The sequence below is a fragment of the Panulirus ornatus genome, chromosome 71 (assembly GCF_036320965.1).
Source record: "Panulirus ornatus isolate Po-2019 chromosome 71, ASM3632096v1, whole genome shotgun sequence".
Classification (NCBI taxonomy): Eukaryota; Metazoa; Arthropoda; class Malacostraca; order Decapoda; family Palinuridae; genus Panulirus; species Panulirus ornatus.
The window spans coordinates 9,397,831-9,417,186 of record NC_092294.1 but is presented as its reverse complement, the minus strand read 5'-3'; the positions used below and the strand labels follow the sequence as shown (position 1 = coordinate 9,417,186).

The window sequence follows — 19,356 nt, the reverse complement described above, 5'->3', positions numbered from 1 at the left end:
AGGAAATTGATAATACCTGAGGACGCAGCCAGAAAGAACTCTGACCTGAATCGTAAAATACAAGACAGGATGAGAGAGAGAAACGTGCCCCTGGGAGGATACCATACGCCTTACTGATCACTAGCAAGGATCTTGCAAGGATCCAAACCCAAAGCTAAGAGCGGACACCATGCGAGCGTAATGGACGCAGCCTGCTGGAGTAGATTACTAGATTATTATTGATGCTAGAAGAGTCGACTGAATGCCCTATTCAAGGCCATCTCATTGTTATTCATATATATATATATATATATATATATATATATATATATATATATATATATATATATATATATATATATACATTTATATATATATTCATATATATATATATATTTATATAAATATTTATATATTTATATATATGTCAGAAGAGCTGGAAAAAGGGACATGTGATCTCCAAGATGTCTTCAGATATATAAGAAACAAAATAGAATGTCGAAGACACCATAGGATCCTCGGTAGATGAGATTAGGGCCCTTATATAAGACGATAAAGATAAAGACAGCAATACTGAATTCTTTATATGCTATTCAACGTCGATCTCACAAATGTGTCAGAACCACAGAAAATTATCTTAGATGCACGAGATCATCAGCCACAGAAAACGACTGAAATCCGAATCTGTTAACACAGGTTTTAGAGACATTAGAATCTGCAGGCGAACTCCTAGCCCATAGGATGCAGCTCCTGTTTACACCCAGTCATTATGTGTCACGCATTTACCTCATGATTACGGCGTCCCGAAGTGAGGCGTTTCCGCCGCTAATGTTCGACAGATCATCATGGGATGAGGAGGTGTTGGTGCGCCAGGATTGGCAGCTGACAATTGTCGCTCCTAAATTTGAAGAAGGTGATGAAGATATACATTGACTCATCATCCACTTAGCCTCGCTCCGGTCCTTTGGAATATATGAAGACTTGGGTAATCTCACTAAAGTCTGGAAGATATGGAAAGAAGGGACAGCAAAGACGGGTTCCATAACAACAGATTCTGTCTCAATATTTTTGAGTTTTTCAAAGAGGTAGATCGGTCTGACAAGTGGGGTAGATGAACAGGATTTGACGCCATCTATCTAGACTTCCATAAGGTCCTTAGGATTTGACGCCATCTATCTAGACTTCCATAAGGTCCTTAGGAATTGACGCCATCTATCTAGACTTCCATAAGGTCCTTAGGAATTGACGCCATCTATCTAGAGTTCTACAGGGGTCCTTAGGATTTGACGCCATCTATCTAGACTTCTATAAGGTCCTTAGGATTTGACGCCATCTATCTAGACTTCTACGGGGTCCTTTGATAAAGTCCCTCATATATGATTCTGGAAAATGAACTACACATCACAGACACCAGAAACCATCAGGAGTTTTCGATAACTCGCAGACAAAATCCACCTCTTGTGTAGGCGCTGCAGGCATAACCTGTGTGTTCAAAGTCCACCTCTTGTGTAGGCGCTGCAGGCATGACCTGAGTGTTCAAAGAACAACACAGCTTTGGGAATGTTGAGAACAGGACATCAAGACTAATGCCATGCTTAAGAAATGAGCCACATGGGGAAAGATTGTGGCAATTCAAATCATGATCTCAAAGGAAAGGGATAACTTCACACAGGTTCTTGGTGTAAGAGAATGACTGTCTTAGGAGCGGTGTTTGAAGTGTAGAGACAATGATCGAAACAATGTTTGAAGTAAGGAGTGAGATTCAATGCTTATAAACAATGAACTAGAGTTTACAGACCAAGGAGTGTCACAATAATGTAAGGAAATACTTCTTTGCAAACAGGGAGAGTGAAAACTGGAATCAAGTTGCCTTTTACTGTTGTAAAAACCAATACAATTGACTCATTGAGGACAAAACTTGATCATTAATCATTTCCAGTCGGTCGGTTAACATAAGATGGGAGTACACAAAGAGGCTCAGTTCCTTCAGCAGGTAACCTCGCCACAGTACAATAGGTCTTCTGTTGCCTGTGATCACCCAACTTCCTCTCCTGCCAACCCAACAGGTAAATGCAACTCATACTTCGTCTCCCATGCACTCCTCTCTCCTCTCCCCCCACACACATACTCCTTTCCATATATAATCTCTCTCTCCTCCCTACCCTCACTCTCTTCTCCCAACAGACATTCCTCCCTTATTCCCCTTTCCCACATGCACAATCAAAATCTTAACATATCTCTGTTAGCTTCGACACCAGACCATGTTCCCTTGGCTGCAAAGCTGTAGTCAGAATTTGTTACGCTGTGTCTGACAAATTTCCATGATCTCAAATGACTTATTCGCTCATTTCCATGACTCAGACGACTGTCCTCTTGCCTCCAAATGATCTACATTTATAACCAACCGTACCCAAGCCTCTGACTTGACCATCTACCTCGCTAGGCCCGTCCAGCGCCAAGGTCTTGCATGCCCATCTCTCGTACACCTACGGTGCGGTGCAATCGCTCTGTTTGACCACACTGTGTCGGTGAAAGGTGTTCTTATCAACCCCAGTTATTGTGCGTTGTCCCCTGACCAGTATGGTGAGAGTGTCGGCTAGTCCCGCCCCATCACCAGCCTCTCACTATACACACACTCACAAAGGTTAGACACTGAGGTAGGTGTTTTTCAGACCGGCTCGTCCATCGGGAGTGGATGTTTCAAGGCTATCCACTCTCCAGCTCCCCTAGCGGGAGAACTTCGCTTATATTTGTTGAGGTTGTGACGTGTTAACTCGCCAGTACTAAAAGCTATGTGGGGAAAATACAAGTTAAGCAACGAGGTTAAACGGGAGGAGGTGGCGGTATGTGTGTCTGTGGCAGGCAGGTGTAGGTGGTGCAGTGGTAGCGGTCCCAGCTGTGTCCCTGTCTCGCCTCCCTCTCTCCTCACCCACCTCCGACCTCCAGGTGGGCACAGGTACCCAATCCGTATCCCCCATCCCCTCCTGCCCCACAGAGACCTCCTCAACCCTGTCTCCGCTCTGGTCGCACCTGCCCCTTACAATCACCGCCTCCCTGTCCGCTCTCCAGTCCTTGTCTCATTATACATACAGTCCTAAAGAGTCCTTCTATCCCTTATATGCCTGAATCCCAAACCTCTCTCTCGCCCCTATTCCCTCACACATTATCCACCACTTAAACAGCGACATGACACCCATCCCACAACTACCAGCGCCAACCTTTCGTACCTACACTGAGCCTCTTACCATTACTGGTCTCTTCCTTCCCTTCTCTTTACTGTGGTTGCACAGTCCTGGCGTGGCACCCTTCCCGCTGCCCGTCTCCACCCGTGATGACGGCGCTGCTGCTGCTGCTGTCCCACCCACACGGCCCTCCATCATCCCTGACCTCCACCGGCGGTGTGATCCGCCCGCTCAGTTCCCCCACACACCCGGGTTGGGCCTCACGCCGCCGCCTCCCACCCCCACCTCACCAAGGCAGCAGCAGCGCCACCGCCACCTCTAGTGTCAACCTGCTCACCTACACACCTCGGTCATCGAAGCGCTTCTAATGGGCGACAAGTGAGCTGGTGTGGTACCGGGATCACACATGCCAATTTCACGAGCGCAGGTCGCGGAGGGAGATTCGTGGTCTATCGATACAAAACGTGATGACACGCGTTCCTGTCGCATGCGATGAGCGTTTCCGGCAGGATCCCGCGACATCCGGCTCCATGATGATGGCCAGCGAGCGCTCCTGCTTCCAAGAACAACACATAGTTATATTACGAGTAATTCTGCGGAGTGGAGAGCGCTACCTGGTGACGTCATCGCGGGCACGTGCACCGCCCAGGCCTGGATCCCCCCCCTCCCCCACCTGCCAACCCACGGGGGAGAAACTAGCCCCCTGGTGGGCCACGCCATCTGTGTGTCGAGGGGGGGGTTTGGGTTTACACCTGTATCACCTGCGGCATATAGACGCAGGAGAGACCACGACACCACAACCCGAGCTGCAGGAGGAGTGAGGCCGGGGCGCCAGACTCCTTATATCTTAACACATTCGCTGTCTCCGACGTCCGCTGGGGCGGGTCGTGTTGCCACCTCTCATCAGCGCTTGGTTATTTCCACCTCGTCCACCACGTGGGCCACGCAGGACCTACTCCCTCTTTGGTCGAGCATCGGATTGTGGTCTTTCCTCTCCCCGGTGCGCAGGACGTGACGAGGTGGGCAAGAGGCAACCCAGCGTGAGTCGGGTAACTTCGCTTTTCTGTCAAGACTGCAGGAGACCCACACCGCCGCCACACGCTCAGGCACACGCAAGGCAACGACGGCAGCATTGCTCAGTTCCTCCTCGCGCGGAGCGGACGTCTGTTCCCTCTCTCTCTCTCTCTCTCCTCTTGACCACTCCGTCTGGTGGCCCCACCTGAGACGGACGTGTGCCTAGTGCAGTGTAACACCTCCCGGACTGTGTTGTGGATCCCGTGGGGGGGATATAGTGCGTAGCTAAACAGCCGAGTGGAGCGTGCGGCCCTCCTCGCGGGGAGTGATCTCAGGCGGTGCTCACAACGTTGTGGTGAAGACCTGACCTTGTTGCATCTCTCGTGAGACTTGAGGTTCCTCGTGCGTCCAACCCGATTACTGGTAAGTGCACCGTCGCCCGGGACAAGGACTCTACACACACTCATCCCAGAGTACTGCACACACCTGTGGACAAGGACTCTACACACACTCATCACAGAGTACTGCACACACCTATGGACAAGGACTCTACACACATACATCCCAGAGCACTGCACACACCTGTGGACAAGGACTCTACACACACTCATCCCAGAGCACTGCACACACCTGTGGACAAGGACTCTACACACACTCATCCCAGAGCACTGCACACACCTATGGACAAGGACTCTACATTCTTAAGACCCTTTGAGTACAACTTAACTATTTGAATACTAGGACTTTGATATCTTGTATGTAACGACTTAACACCTTGAGTACAACTTTAACCCTTTAAGTACAACCTAGCCTTTGGGTAATAGAACTGTAACTCCCCTCCGTACAACTGTAACCTCTTCATACCTTGAATGTGACCATGTAACACACAGAATATGACCACTTAACACCTTCACTACACCGTAACATCTTGAACACTAGCACGTGAGACCGCAACACCCAGAGTGGCGCTACATCCAGCAGCATGGAAATGTAGATTCCTTTGGAGCGAAAAGCCGGAACGAAAGTGTACCCGCCAATGATACAGCCTCGCTCGAGATGACTTTTTACTCATTGTGCAACCTGGAGCAGGCAGAGTCCAACACACACACACACACACACACACACACACAAATGTATATATATATATATATATTTATATAAAATGTGATATATTCGGAAGACAATCCATTGATTTAGATATTCCAAGGAACAGAGAGACGGAGGTAGGTGTGGCGGGGCACCAAAGCCACTTGAAGCATCACGAAAGAAAAACGGGCAAAAATTCTCGTGAACGAAACGAGGTGTAGACACGCCATCAGCGTCATCATCCACCAACACGGTGTGCCAACCCTCGCTGGCGGCGGCGCCATGGTTGTTAGCAGTGCCACGTGACGTGTGCAGTGACGGAGTGAAGGTGGCCACTGTTATGAAGAGCGCTGGTGCTCAAACGTGCGTAATCCTCCCTAAGTGGAAGCGTCTGTGACTCTGGCTTGAAGAATGTAGGGAGGGAGGGACTCTCGACCCACGCAAGACACCCACCTCCTCACACCCAGCCATCATCAGTCGTGTGTTCATCTGGTCGGTGTTGGGAGCGACCCGAGGTGATGTGTGTTGTATGGGCTCGTGGGGCGACTTGTTCCACGCCTCAACTACTCAGGCGTCATGACAGTGTTTGCTCTTATCTCCACCGAACCTAAAATTCTGGGGCTCGAGTCCTTCGCTGGGCGTGCCCTTCGTACTGTGGTGTCCGCAGGCGTCCGTATATCACCCTTTGTCTATCGTCACTTGACATATCGCCCACCGAAGGAGTGCAGGTCTAATACTGTATTTCCTAATAAGCGATCGTAGTTTTCTCCCTTTTTTTCTCATGTTTTCCTAAGAATTTTATCCATATTTTGATCTTGAGAATTACTGAAGGTCCTCAGCGTCCGGATTACCTGAGCTCAGTGTCCGGGATATACTAGAGGTCCTCAGCGTCCGGGATTACCTGAGCTCAGTGTCCGGGATTACCGGAGGTCCTCAGCGTCCGGGATTACCTGAGCTCAGTGTCCGGGATATACCGGAGGTCCTCAGCGTCCGGGATTACCTGAGCTCAGTGTCCAGTATTACTGAAGGCCCTCAGTGTCTAGAATTCCCTGAGTTCCTCGGTGTCCGTGATCGCCTGGTGTGTGGAGGTTTTCCGTGTACACTTCGCTATCTACATTGCCATGTGTTGCTGTGTCACGTCGAAGTGGTCAGGCCAGCTAGATCCGGTGGGCAGGAGGGGCCATGTGTGTGTGTGTGTGCTGTGACATACCTGTGGGTTCCCCCCCACCTGTGATAAATGTTAAGTTGACCGCCACACCACAGCAGCTGCTGCCGTGCACAGCTTACGCGAAACGTGACGGTCTTGTTGAAAGGAAGCGCTCGTGGTTGTAGGTTTTGTAAGAGTGGATATGGTGAGAGGAGAGGTTGGTGAGGGCACAACCCTGTGCCCAAGTGGATATTCTCCACTGGCTGTGTATGTAGTGGTGTAGGAACGTGTGCTGGCGAACTGAGTAACCTGACCGGCCGTGACTCAGGCAGTCTCAAGTGGAAGCCACACCACCACTACCACTACCCGCATTACCACTACCTGTGGCACCACCACCTGCATCATCACCATTAACACCTGCATCACCACCACTACCTGCAAAACACCACCACCCTCGACGTCTTCCCTACCACTACCTACACCACAGTAACTATTAGCATCACTAGCATCACCCCTACGATCACCACCACCACACACTACTCCCCAGCAGGTCGCCCCGCTCCCACATACACACTCCTCCTCCCTACAGCACATCAAGCCTCACAAACACCACAGGGACGAACCGCCCCACCACACCAGCCAAGACCAGACCCCTAGTTATCCTGGCCAGTGTATAATCCCAATCCTGCTGATCCTTATATGATCACTGGCTGATCGGGGCCATTCCGCGACCATCCTACACCCGGCGCTGCCGTATGATCCCCTCCTGACCGACCATTAATGGTCAGCTTTGGGGTATACAGGGGTTGCGAGAGCACGTCCCGCTCCGGCCATGCTTAACATCCGAGTGCCAGTCGCCCCGTCCTGATTGGACGAGCCGAGCACCAATCGTCTCGCGTTGATGGGCCGAGCGCTTGCCTCCCGAGCATAATGTAACTCTTGATGTGATTACATTTTCTAGTATCTCCCATCTTGAGTGTTCCCTCTGTCTCATTCCTGGCCTTCTTCACCTCAATCCTGTCCTCTTCTGTCTCATTCCTGTCCTGCTCTACCTCCATCCTGTGTCCTCTTCTGTCTCATTCCTGGCCTTCTTCACCTCAATCCTGTCCTCTTCTGTCTCATTCTTGGCCTTTCTTCACCTCAATCCTGTGTCCTCTTCTGTCTCATTCCTGGCCTTCTTCACCTCAGTCCTGTCCTCTTCTGTCTCATTCCTGTCCTGCTCTACCTCGATCCTGTCCTCTTCTGTCTCATTCCTGGCCTTCTTCACCTCAATCCTGTCCTCTTCACCTCAATCCTGTCCTCTTCTGTCTCATTCCTGTCCTTCTTCACCTCAATCCTGTCCTCTTCCGTCTCATTCCTGTCCTGCTCTACCTCGATCCTGTCCTCTTCTGTCTCATTCCTGTCCTGCTCTACCTCGATCCTGTCCTTTTCTGTCTCATTCCTGTCCTGCTCTACCTCGATCCTGTCCGGTAATCAATGGGTTCTTTCCCAAGCATTGGCATATCACATGGAGTGTTTTTGTCATTTTTTTCCGCATCACTGATATTCCCATTCTTTTTTCATTCATGCATCACATCCTTTCTGTCCATTTTTTTCCTTCCTTCATAATGACATTCAAGTCTGGTGTTGCCTCTGTCGCTCCAGCAGTCGTTTCCTGATCAGTCTTGCGTCACGTTGCGTCATTCAGGACTTCAGGTCCCATACTATTCTCGTCCAACATTGCGTCGTCCGAGTCGAAAGTTGCCTCATGATTTTTCCTACTTGCCTCATTGGAAGTCGTCACTGCTTTCTCCTTCCCCTCATTGCTTCCTCCCTTTCCCCTCATTGCTTCCTCCCTTTCCCCACATTGCTTCCTCCCTTTCCCTACATTGCTTCCTCCCTTTCCCTACATTGCTTCCTCCCTTTCCCATCATTGCTTCCTCCCTTTCCCCATCATTACTTCCTCCCTTTCCCCACATTGCTTCCTCCCTTTCCCATCATTGCTTCCTCCCTTTCCTATCATTGCTTCCTCTCTTTCCCATCATTGCTTCCTCCCTTTCCCATCATTGCTTCCTCCCTTTCTCATCATTGCTTCCTCCCTTTCCCCTCATTGCTTCCTCCCTTTCCCATCATTGCTTCCTCCCTTTCCCATCATTGCTTCCTCCCTTTCCTATCATTGCTTCCTCTCTTTCCCATCATTGCTTCCTCCCTTTCTCATCATTGCTTCCTCCCTTTCCCCTCATTGCTTCCTCCCTTTCCCATCATTGCTTCCTCCCTTTCCCCATCATTGCTTCCTCCCTTTCCCCTCATTGCTTCCTCCCTTTCCCCACATTGCTTCCTCCCTTTCCCTACATTGCTTGCTTCCTTTCCCCATCATTGCTTCCTCCCTTTCCCATCATTGCTTCCTCCCTTTCCCCTCATTGCTTCCTCCCTTTCCCCTCATTGCTTCCTCCCTTTCCTATCATTGCCTCCACCCTTTCCCATCATTGCTTCCTCCCTTTCCCATCATTGCTTCCTCCCTTTCCTATCATTGCTTCCTCTCTTTCCCATCATTGCTTCCTCCGTTTCCCCCCATTGCTTCCTCCCTTTCCCCTCATTGCTTCCTCCCTTTACCCTCATTGCTTCCTCCCTTTCCCCCTCATTGCTTCCTCCCTTTCCCCTCATTGCTTCATCCCTTTCCCCATCATTGCTTCTTCCCTTTCCCCCAATTGCTTCCTTCCTTTCCCCATCATTGCTTCTTCCCTTTCCCCCAATTGCTTCCTTCCTTTCCCATCATTGCTTCCTCCCTTTCCCTATCATTACTTCCTCCCTTTCCCCGTCATTGCTTCCTTCAGTTCGATGTTTGCCGGTCTGCTTTGCCAAAACCCATCAGCAGATCGCTGTACCATCACAGACCAGTAGCGAGCGAGTGTCTGTCATTCATCTCGACCATTCTTGCAAGCAACGCTGGAATACTTCCTTGTCAAGTTCCCTTCCCTGGGTGTCATACGATTCCATTATCTTCTCTTACTCTCTGCTTGACACCTATCGTCCAGTCTTCCCTTTGTATAGTGAGTCGTGGCTCAGTGCATCTCTCTCTCTCTCTCTCTCTCTCTCTCTCTCTCTCTCTCTCTCTCTCTCTCTCTCTCTCTCTCTCTCTCTCTCTCCGTCACAAGCGACATGATTAAGTCTGGAGCTAAAGTTGATTGTAACTCATTTCCATTCTGTTGTCTTTCTCAACACGTATTGTTTTAGGCAGACTTTCACAACAGAGGAACTAGACCAAGAGGTGGAGGAGGTGAGGGGGCGCCTCGAGGAGTCGACTGGCTCCCCGATGGCATATTGGACTCCAGCAGCCGGAGTGACCCTGGGTGGGATGTGTGTGGACGATCAGGCCAGCCAGCCAGTGTGAGGACCTGGATGGTAGCGGAGATGGTCATGTTCCAGGGTGGGTAATGTTCTGGTGTCCGAACCGCGCGCCTCGCTGGTACAGCCACACAATGCTCATATGCTCTCTCTCTCTCTCTCTCTCTCTCTCTCTCTCTCTCTCTCTCTCTCTCTCTCTCTCTCCACCCTAGTCGTCTTCAACGACCGACCCCTTCCCCTCCCTTCCCCCCTCCCTCACACACACACACACACACCCACCCACACACACACACACACACACACACACCTTCTGCCTCCCCATAGACACAATGGCTTCCGTATTTACACTGTGATTGGATCTCTAGGTGTGTGTGTGTGTGTGTGTGTGTGTGTGTCTTGTTTCCTCCTTTCTGCTGTCCTCGGGGTCTTTCATAACACCTCAACCAGGTGATGGGTAGTTCCAACCCTCGTTACCGCTGGCCATCCTCAACTCCGCCCTAACCACCTTCAATCCCTTTCCGCAAAATTTGCCCTGAGAATCACCCACTGCAACACAGGGCTACGTGGAAACACAGCTTATGTAGATGTACGAGTGCTATTTCAGTAGGATTCCCGCCTTTCAACACCCTAAAAGATAGCTATCTCTCTTGAGTGTTTCACTGTTCCAGCTCTGTCTTCACTCCTGGAGATTACATCTGTCTTTTACCGTCGCGCCGTCAATTGTTCTGTCTATTGTTTGGCGTACGCAGATTGTGACCATTTCGTCTATTTTTTTTTCTTTAAACGTGACAGTTAAACCATTCGTGTTTCGTGACAATAAAACCACTACGTTTTATCATCTTATTCATAAAAGGGATCTATCCTTCTGTTCGTTTTCTTCATGGTGCACTATGGTATGTCTCGCTCGTCTTCCCTCCTCCTCCTCCTCCTCCTCCTCCTGGCGCATGACTGTATCATTCCAGTTTTCTAACCGACTCTCCGCTTCTGTGTTATGACTCGGTAATGACTTCCTTCAGACGACCACAGGCGCCACCCGCGCCCCGTGTGTGTGTGTGAGTTCGCCTCTCCCATGCTACCCGCCCCGTGTGTGTGTGTGTGTGTGAGTTCGCCTCTCCCATGAAGCGGTGATTACAATAATCATTATTCTTATATCACTTTTTCACCGCAGAAATTACACGTTCCCACCGGGGGTCTCATCTTATATATTCTGTAGCCTCCGTATGTACGTGGGAGGGAAGGGTCGGCTTGACGACGGTAAAAGAAAAATGTGAATTCGACCAAATTCTGATATGCCGAGTGAGGTAAAAAAAATTCAGAATAACTTCGGAAAGTCACAGTGGTTCCAGACTGTCTCAGGTGACTGAACTACAAAAAGGGGGCCAGGTGAGGATTTTCCCTCTAAGGCCCAGGTCCTCTGTTCTTAACGCTACCTCGCAAACGCGGGAAATGGCGAATCGTATAAATATATATATATATATATATATATATATATATATATATATATATATATATATATATATATATATATATACGTATGTATATGTGCGTCTATGGGCGTTTATGTATATATTTGTGTACAAGAGTAGACGGGCCATTCTTCGTTTCTTTCCTGGCGCTACCTCGCTGACGCGGGAAACAGCGATTAAGTATAATAAATATATGTGTGTGTGTGTGTGTGTGTAGGGGGTTGCCAGCTAGCATGTAGTGGGCGTCTGTGGCATCAGTTTCGATCAGAATCTTCGTTTCCTGTACACAAGCGGGGGAGCGGGTGTGGGAGGGGGGCGCTCCACACACAACTTACAGTTTTTCTTGGCGTCTTCATGCGTCTTATTTTTGTATGTTAATTAGCAATGCTTCCCCTCCATCATTTCTGAAGGGTCGTTCGTAATTACTCGTCTTTATCCTCATTTTTATCCAATTTCCCGGAAAAGAAAAGGTGCGAGTTTTTTCTTCTGAAGAACAAAGAGTTGGTTGACCAGCGTGGCACGGAGCATGGGCCGTTTATGGCAGAGCCAGACATGTTATGCTAATGTGTCCTCGACCTTACTACCGGCCGCTTCCATTTCTATCAGCGGGTAAGTGCAAAACCAGCCCCCACCTCCTCCTGCAGCTGCAGGCAACATAACCTTACCCCCATCCACCCACCTCCTCACCCGCTGGCTGAACCACCAGACACGCCTCAAAGTCTCCTGGTGACGACCCGGCGAAGATCGGCGACCGTACCACACTTGAGACTTGTGTCTCAATTTGTCCACACTCTCTCCCTTCCCTCCAGTTCGAAGTCACTTTGCGTCTTCATGTCTGGCTTCGGAAGCGCCCACACGCGTCCTGCAGTACCACACTTGAGACTTGTGTCTCATTTGTCCACTCTCTCTCTCCCTTCCCTCTAGTCGAAGTCACTTTGCGTCTTCATGTCTGCCTTCGGAAGCGCCCACACGCGTCCTGCAGTAGCCAACAGGAGCTTTGCACAGGAGGTCGTCAACACCTTCCTATCGACTCCTGACGGTGTAGGAGGACGTGTCAGTAGGTCGTCCGAGCTCGCGTTCAGGATGAGGCAGAGTGTGTGATGGGTCTGCGGCACTTTCGTTTTCTATGTTCTGGAAGCCCGCGCGACACGTCAGAACTCATGTGCACCGTCCGCGTACATGGTACACCCCCGACAGGAGGAGCACCCCCTTTGCAAGCAGATCCCTTGGGGACCCGGACTGACGGCCGAACCACTGGAGACGTCGCAAGTCTAAGTTTCCTCACCTCACCGTCGTCCTCCTCATCCCCCTCCTCACTGGAGGCGACGTTCACTAAATGTCACCTTCTTCAGGAGCGAAAAGCCACGCGGTCCTACACCTCCAGACCCCCACGCCGTCCGTCCTCCCCCCCCAGCAGCAGCAGCAAGTTAACGACGGTTCTATTTTCGTAAGGAGGGAGGAGGGAAACCCCCGCCGGGCATCGCTTCCCAGAAAAAAAATGATGAGGTCCTTTTGGGCGAACTTCAGGAACCGATTACCTGTAGCCACCACCACCACGACCGCCACGCCACCGCCACCGCCACTCCTCCTCCTCTTCCCCCACTTCCCTCCCTCCCAACACCGCCAGTCTCCGCCCTCCCAAGCCGCCTCCCACTCACAAGCCAGTCACGGTTTCCCCCCCACACCCTCAACCCCCTGCCACCAGACAGTCACTCGGTGGGGCTCGAGGAGCCTTGGTAATCTTGACCTTGGTAGGGTGGGGGGGTTGTGGTGGTGGTGAGGGGGGGCGGTCGTCCACGAGGTAGAGGCCACCTGCCGACGAATTGTGGAGTCTCTCTCTCTCTCTCTCTCTCTCTCTCTCTCTCTCTCTCTCTCTCTCTCTCTCTCTCTCTCTCTCTCTCTCTCGCCGCATGTTCGCTCGCTCGTCTCCTTACTGTTGGTGGCGGAGAGACAGATAGAGAGATCTGTGTCTGTCTATTTGTCTGTTTGTCTGTCTGTCGGTCTGTTCATCTTGGTTCATATCCCAAGGAGTGTGACATAGCCGCTCTGAGTGTGTCTGCTGCGCTGGGCTAACAGCACTGTGTCCCGGTCTGTCTGCCCAGATGCGTCTTTATCTTCAGGTTCTGTCGTCTGGACGTCCGTTTTCCTAATGGAAGAAAACGGTGCTGGACAAAGAGTCAATGAAAAACGGCTGAGCTAATGTATAAACGTCATGACAATAGACTCATTCATGAAGACATGGACCAATTATTTCCAGTCTACAGCTTAACATTCACTGGACAAATAATAGAAAAAGACAAATTTCCTCAGCAATTAACCTTGTTGCAGGCCAGCAGGTCTCCTGTTCCCCGTTTTCTTTTGTGTGTATGTATATATATATATATATATATATATATATATATATATATATATATATATATATATATATATATATATATATATATATCTTTTTTTCATACTATTCGCCATTTCCCGCGTTAGCGAGGTGGCGTTAAGAACAGAGGACTGAGCCTTTGAAGGAATATCCTCACTTGGCCCCCTTCTCTGTTCCTTCTTTTGGAAAATTGAAAACGAGAGGGGAGGATTTCCAGCCCCCCGCTCCCTTCCCTTTTAGTCGCCTTCTACGACACACAGGGAATACGTGGGAAGTATTCTTTTTCCCCCATACCCAGGGATGATATATCAACTGACTCTTATATTTCTCTCTTGTGTCTCTCCTGATGTGAATATTACACGAAAGTGCACTTGGGAACTTATCGTGTTTCATTTTTTTTTTTTTTTTTTTTTTTTTTTTTTAATTTTCCAAAAGAAGGAACAGAGAAGAGGTCCAGGTGAGGATATTCCCTCAGGGGCCCAGTCCTCTGTTCTTAATGCTACCTCGCTATCGCGGGAAATAGCGAATAGTATGAAAAAAAAAAAAAAATATATATATATATATATATATATATATATATATATATATATATATATATATATATATCCATTTCGCTGTGGTTATTGCTTCGGTCGGACCTTTTATATGTGGCTTTAAGTACACACGTCACTTTTTATATACGTGTCTCTCTGTATGTCTGTCTTAACCTCAAATGTGACTTATTCGTACAGACATATGTTGATAAGTACACGTGTCATTGCATATGTATACACGACACTGTCGTATACGTGTCATTGTTTACGTACATGCATTATTATCCTTGACCATGTATCACTGTCTGCATATGTTATTAGCTTCATGTGTACACAGCCGCCTGTGTACGCGTCATTGTAAGCGTCTCTTCATGTGCACCCCAGTCTGTGCCCGCCTCAGTACTGGTGTAGACGACCCAGCCCTTGTGGAAACGTCTTCCCTGCACGTCTCAATGTGCTTGGCTTCTTTCCCCCCCCCCAACCCCCAACCCCCACTTACCCCCCCCCCTTCTCTTCCTCACCCCCCCCCCCCCCACAAGCCAACCACCACTTAAAGAGCACATTACAGGGTTGACCACTTCCTGACGGAGTGCTCTTCACACAACCCCCACACCACCAGCCCCTCTCCCTCTCCCTCACCTTCCCCAGGATGTCGTCTTCAGCCGTTGCAACCCCGGCGGCTCGAACACCCAAGGACAAGTAATCAAGTAATCTATTGTAAAAGAACTCAAACGATCCTCACAATTACTTAGCTTACCATAGATTATACAACCGTCCATCATACAAATTACCTCTTTGGAAGGGCTGGGCTTGGAAGGAGCGCACGTGATATTGTCTTTAATGACGGCCATCGTCAATAACGCGGAGGCAAATTACCCTAAGAGATGATGATAGGCGGTTGGCGCACAAAGTGCTCCGTCTTGGTCGGCTCGTCTGCAAAGTGCAAGGTCCTGGCGCCTCTGGCCAGCTGTGCTGCGAAGCCCACACGAGGAGGCGAACCTCACCTGAGGACCAACCAGTCTTCGAAGTAGTCGAGGACCTGACTTCTTCAGGTGCACAGGTTAGGTTGCGTGAAGAGTTGGGTTCTAATGAAAGTGTGAGTGATTGTGGATATACGTCATCCAGAGCAGAATGTTCGTGCAACGAGAGGGTTGCGCCAGACCAGGTGTGCAATTGCAGGTGCAGGGTTTGAGAGAGAGAGAGTGTACACCAGCAGTACACCTACGAACAGGTGTGCCTGAAACAGAAGCACTAGAGCTCTCTCTCTCTCTCTCTCTCTCTCTCTCTCTCTCTCTCTCTCTCTCTCTCTCTCTCTCTCTCTCAGGAACTTCGACGCTGCAGAGGTAGTGACCCGGGAGGAGCAGTACCGTGGCAGGTCACCAGCACAAAAGGCTCACCCCTCCTCATTATCATGTAGCCCGACACTCCCGAGATACCATTATGCTGACCCACACATCAGGGAGAGTAGCCCAAGCCCTGGCTGTCATGGGATACGTGAGGCTTTAGCCAGGTCCTCCTCCTCCTCCTCCACGACAGGTCTGTGATACACAAGCACATAGCCAAGACTCACACTCGCACACACTGTTACATCTGGTGAAGGAGTTGATCCGCGTTAGTTTCTGTCTACCTGTGAGGACGAGGGACAAAGAACGTGTCTCCTACCTGCCATAGAGGTGAGGGGGGAGGGACTTTCTGGAAGTCCTCCTCACCTGCATCACGACTCTATAAAAGTTGGAAGACTGAGTCAAGGGAGGGGGGTATTTCCACGAAGGTCTCAGCCATCGTCGCACGTTCCTCAGCGAAGTGGAAAAAGACTTACGGATGCAGATGTGACGTACGAGATGGCTGTGTTCCAGAGCGTTTGTCTTAACGAGTGGGTTATCCACAGAACTTCCGACGGAGTCTGAGTTTCCAGTCTTGAAAATCTTTCTGACGGATTACCGCCAAAGGGAACAGGGAACGACTCGAATAATTCCTTGAGAACAGAGTCACAGGCATTAAAAATCCAGGCAATTCCTCCAGGATTTCTTCCGTTGTATGTTCACATGGGGCGAGATCCTTCCTAAGCCAGGAGCCTTCGCTGATATCGGTGCTCTAAGGTGCAATCTTTGCTATATCTTTTGCCCCAGATATCGCAACTGGTTATCAGTTGTTCATAAACGCTTCTTTATCTTTGTTATCTACGCCACTATTGTATGCCGGGACACCTCCACAGGAGCCTAGCGAACGGCTCAAGATGCCCGCCAGGAGATCGGGGAATCGACGACGTATGTTAAGAAGTCGCAGCCCACGTCGCTATGCATTTATCCGCGCCATGATCTGCTCAGCCTTGGAGAAACTGGTCAAAAAATGTCCATTAGCATCTTATGTATTCCGCTGTGGGAGCGTTGCTGGACTCACCAAGTATGTGGTCTGGGTAGGGGTCCTTGTCCCAGCATGGCTCGTTCTCAAGATGTGCTCGTAGGAGGTCTAATACCACACATATACGTGCTCGTCCTGAACACCTCGGGTGTCTTGATGGTCCAGACGACCAGCGAAAGGTCTCGTACAAGATATTTTCGATAACTTTTCCGAAGATGAATTCTTACTTCGTCCCTGAATATTTACTGGGAGTTAAACGAGATGTTTAACATTCCTCCTTTACACTATTCCTTACTCATCATTTTAAGACTCAGGACTTGGCAGTTTGTCATGAATTAATAAGTCAGTCACTCACCTCCCCAGGACAGGCCGTCAGTGTCACGTACCAGGGAGAGACCCAGTGTCATAACGAATCGAACCCGTGTCTCCCTCCCTCCTTATGGCCGACCACCGTCATCATACTCGCTAGTACCACAGGCTGGCGGTGGCGCTCTCATCGAATCACTACCTGTGTCACCCTGCGCCAGCCAGACACTACCACACACACCTCACGTCACTGGCAAACAAGTGCTGTGGACGTCGCGTGGTTGGTTTACACAAAGGCGACTTTGAAATGCATCGCTCGACTTGTAGTTAATATTCCCATCATTATGTAGACACCTTGCGTGGCGCGCATTGGGCTGCCAAACCTGCCACCTGTGTGGATGGTGGCGGACCGGAACATGTCCCATCACTATCTATGAAGTTTTTGGGGGTGATCAAATGATGAGACGTACACTAATTACGTCTTTTGATACATCAGTCTATTACGTCCCTTGCTTGTCCTTCATTCACGTAGCGACAGCGAAATCCGAATACCGCTGATCCTGTAAACTGTGCAGGTGGTAATCATGGGTGGGTGCGGGGCGGAGTGCTGAAGGTGTAAGAGATGTACCACAGCCCAGCAGGCGGGAGAGGCACCTCCAGCCCATTGTCATGCCATTCTTTTTTTAGTCCCCCGTCGTATACGTTTTCTGTTCCTCCTCCTCCTCCTCCTCCTCCTCCTCCTCCTCCAAAATCTATTCAGAGGGAGAGGTCTCAACTAACTGTCCTTCGCCAATGTTGTCTTCCTTGATTCACTTGACGTTACATTCATAATATACTCATATCCCATGATGATGTGATCATTTTACGAAAGTGCACTTGGGAACTTATCGTGTTTCATCTCCCCGTGGATTACAAGGAATATGTATATATATATATATATATATATATATATATATATATATATATATATATATATATATATATATATATATATATATATATATAAGTACACACACTCATTTCCCACAAGAAATATCACTACGTATGTCAGTCAGGACCCACGGATGGAACTCAGTGCTCGACACTGGCAATGAAAATTTATTTAGCGAGTTCGTGATATGAGTTGTGATGACGGTGTTGTGGAGTGAGCAGCTTCTGAACTGCAACAAAGGCGGTCTGATGTGTGGCATGTACCGCCAGGGTGAGCAGCAGACGCTGACTTGACTGGCGGGTGTAACCTTGTGTTGCTCTCTCTCTCTCTCTCTCTCTCTCTCTCTCTCTCTCTCTCTCTCTCTCTCTCTCTCTCTCTCTCTCTCTCTCTCTCTCTCTCTCCCGTAAGCCCAGACTGGAGCGTCCCTTTTAGTAATCAGAGTAAAGATAAAAGAACCACCAGGTTGCATAACCGTCTTGTAGTATATATTAAACGACACAGCAGCACTTGACCTTATCAGCGAGATACTCTTATCTCAGAGCCCTCGTTACGACTTGACCCCGTGGATGCTATGGTATGATACTCGAGTGTGATGGTCTCTGACCAACAAGTGCCTTCAATCCCAAAGGTAACGTGTGTTTGCCACTGGTGACGTGAGGTGGTAGGAGAGTACCCAATACCATGTTTGACAAAGGGGCCAAACACCACGAGGGGGGGAACGAACGCCGCCACCTCACTCCCTGAGATGTGGTGTGATGGAGGGGGTATGCGACGCACAGCTCAGGAGGATAGTGGCCGGGGGAATGCTCGTAGAAGAGAGAGAGAGAGAGAGAGAGAGAGAGAGAGAGAGAGAGAGAGAGAGAGAGAGAGAGAGAACTAACATGACTGTGGGCCCCTCACTAGTAGAGTCGTCTGTAGCCAGACAGCACCTCCTCCTCCTCCTCCTGTCGCTGTTAAAGCCGCAGACGAGACTGTTGTCCACGCTGCTGCTGTGTCTGCTGCCACGCTGGTGTTGTGTCTGCTGCCACGCTGGTGTTGTGTCTGCTGCCACACTGTTGCTGTGTCTGCTGCCACACTGTTGCTGTGTCTGCTGCCACGCTGTTGCTGTGTCTGCTGCCACGCTGCTGTTGTGTCTGCTGCCACACTGTTGCTGTGTCTGCTGCCACACTGTTGCTGTGTCTGCTGCCACGCTGCTGTTGTGTCTGCTGCCACACTGTTGCTGTGTCTGCTGCCACACTGTTGCTGTGTCTGTTGTCGCTGTTGTATTTCATGAGCACATATCCCGCCTGTGTCCAGTGCACAACCAACGGGTATTATGCTACGTGGAATGTAGTCTTGGAGACCTTGACTGCTGCTGCCTGTGTCCTCTCTCTCTCTTTCTCTCTCTCTCTCTCTCTCTCTCTCTCTCTCTCTCTCTCTCTCTCTCTCTCTCTCTCTCTCTCTCTCTCTCTCTACCTCTCTCTCTCTCTCTCCGTCACGTCACGAGTGTTCTCCCACCATCCCTGGGCACCGAGCTCCTCCTCGAAGGCTCAGGTTGCACTTGGCTTGTCATTCTGTGTGCGTGTGTGTGTGTGTGTGTGTGTGTGTGACGGCGGCGTGAGGGGGGGACCCAGGAAGTACTGCACTCTCTTTCTCTTTTACTCCTTCGTCCTT

General features: G+C 49.8%; 1 protein-coding gene across 3 annotated transcripts in view; it reads left to right on the top strand.

The window, feature by feature from the left end:
- Positions 1 to 19,356, top strand: part of LOC139747955 (innexin inx2-like) — a 180,552-nt gene that overhangs the window by 134,228 nt on the left and 26,968 nt on the right. Inside the window, exon 1 of one of the 3 annotated variants that reach the window (XM_071660461.1) lies at positions 3,935 to 4,598. The exons of the other annotated variants lie outside the window; for them this stretch is intronic. The gene's annotated coding sequence lies outside the window, so the exon portion shown is untranslated. Of the gene's footprint in view, positions 1 to 3,934; positions 4,599 to 19,356 lie in introns of those variants that run through there. 3 annotated transcript variants of the gene reach the window in all.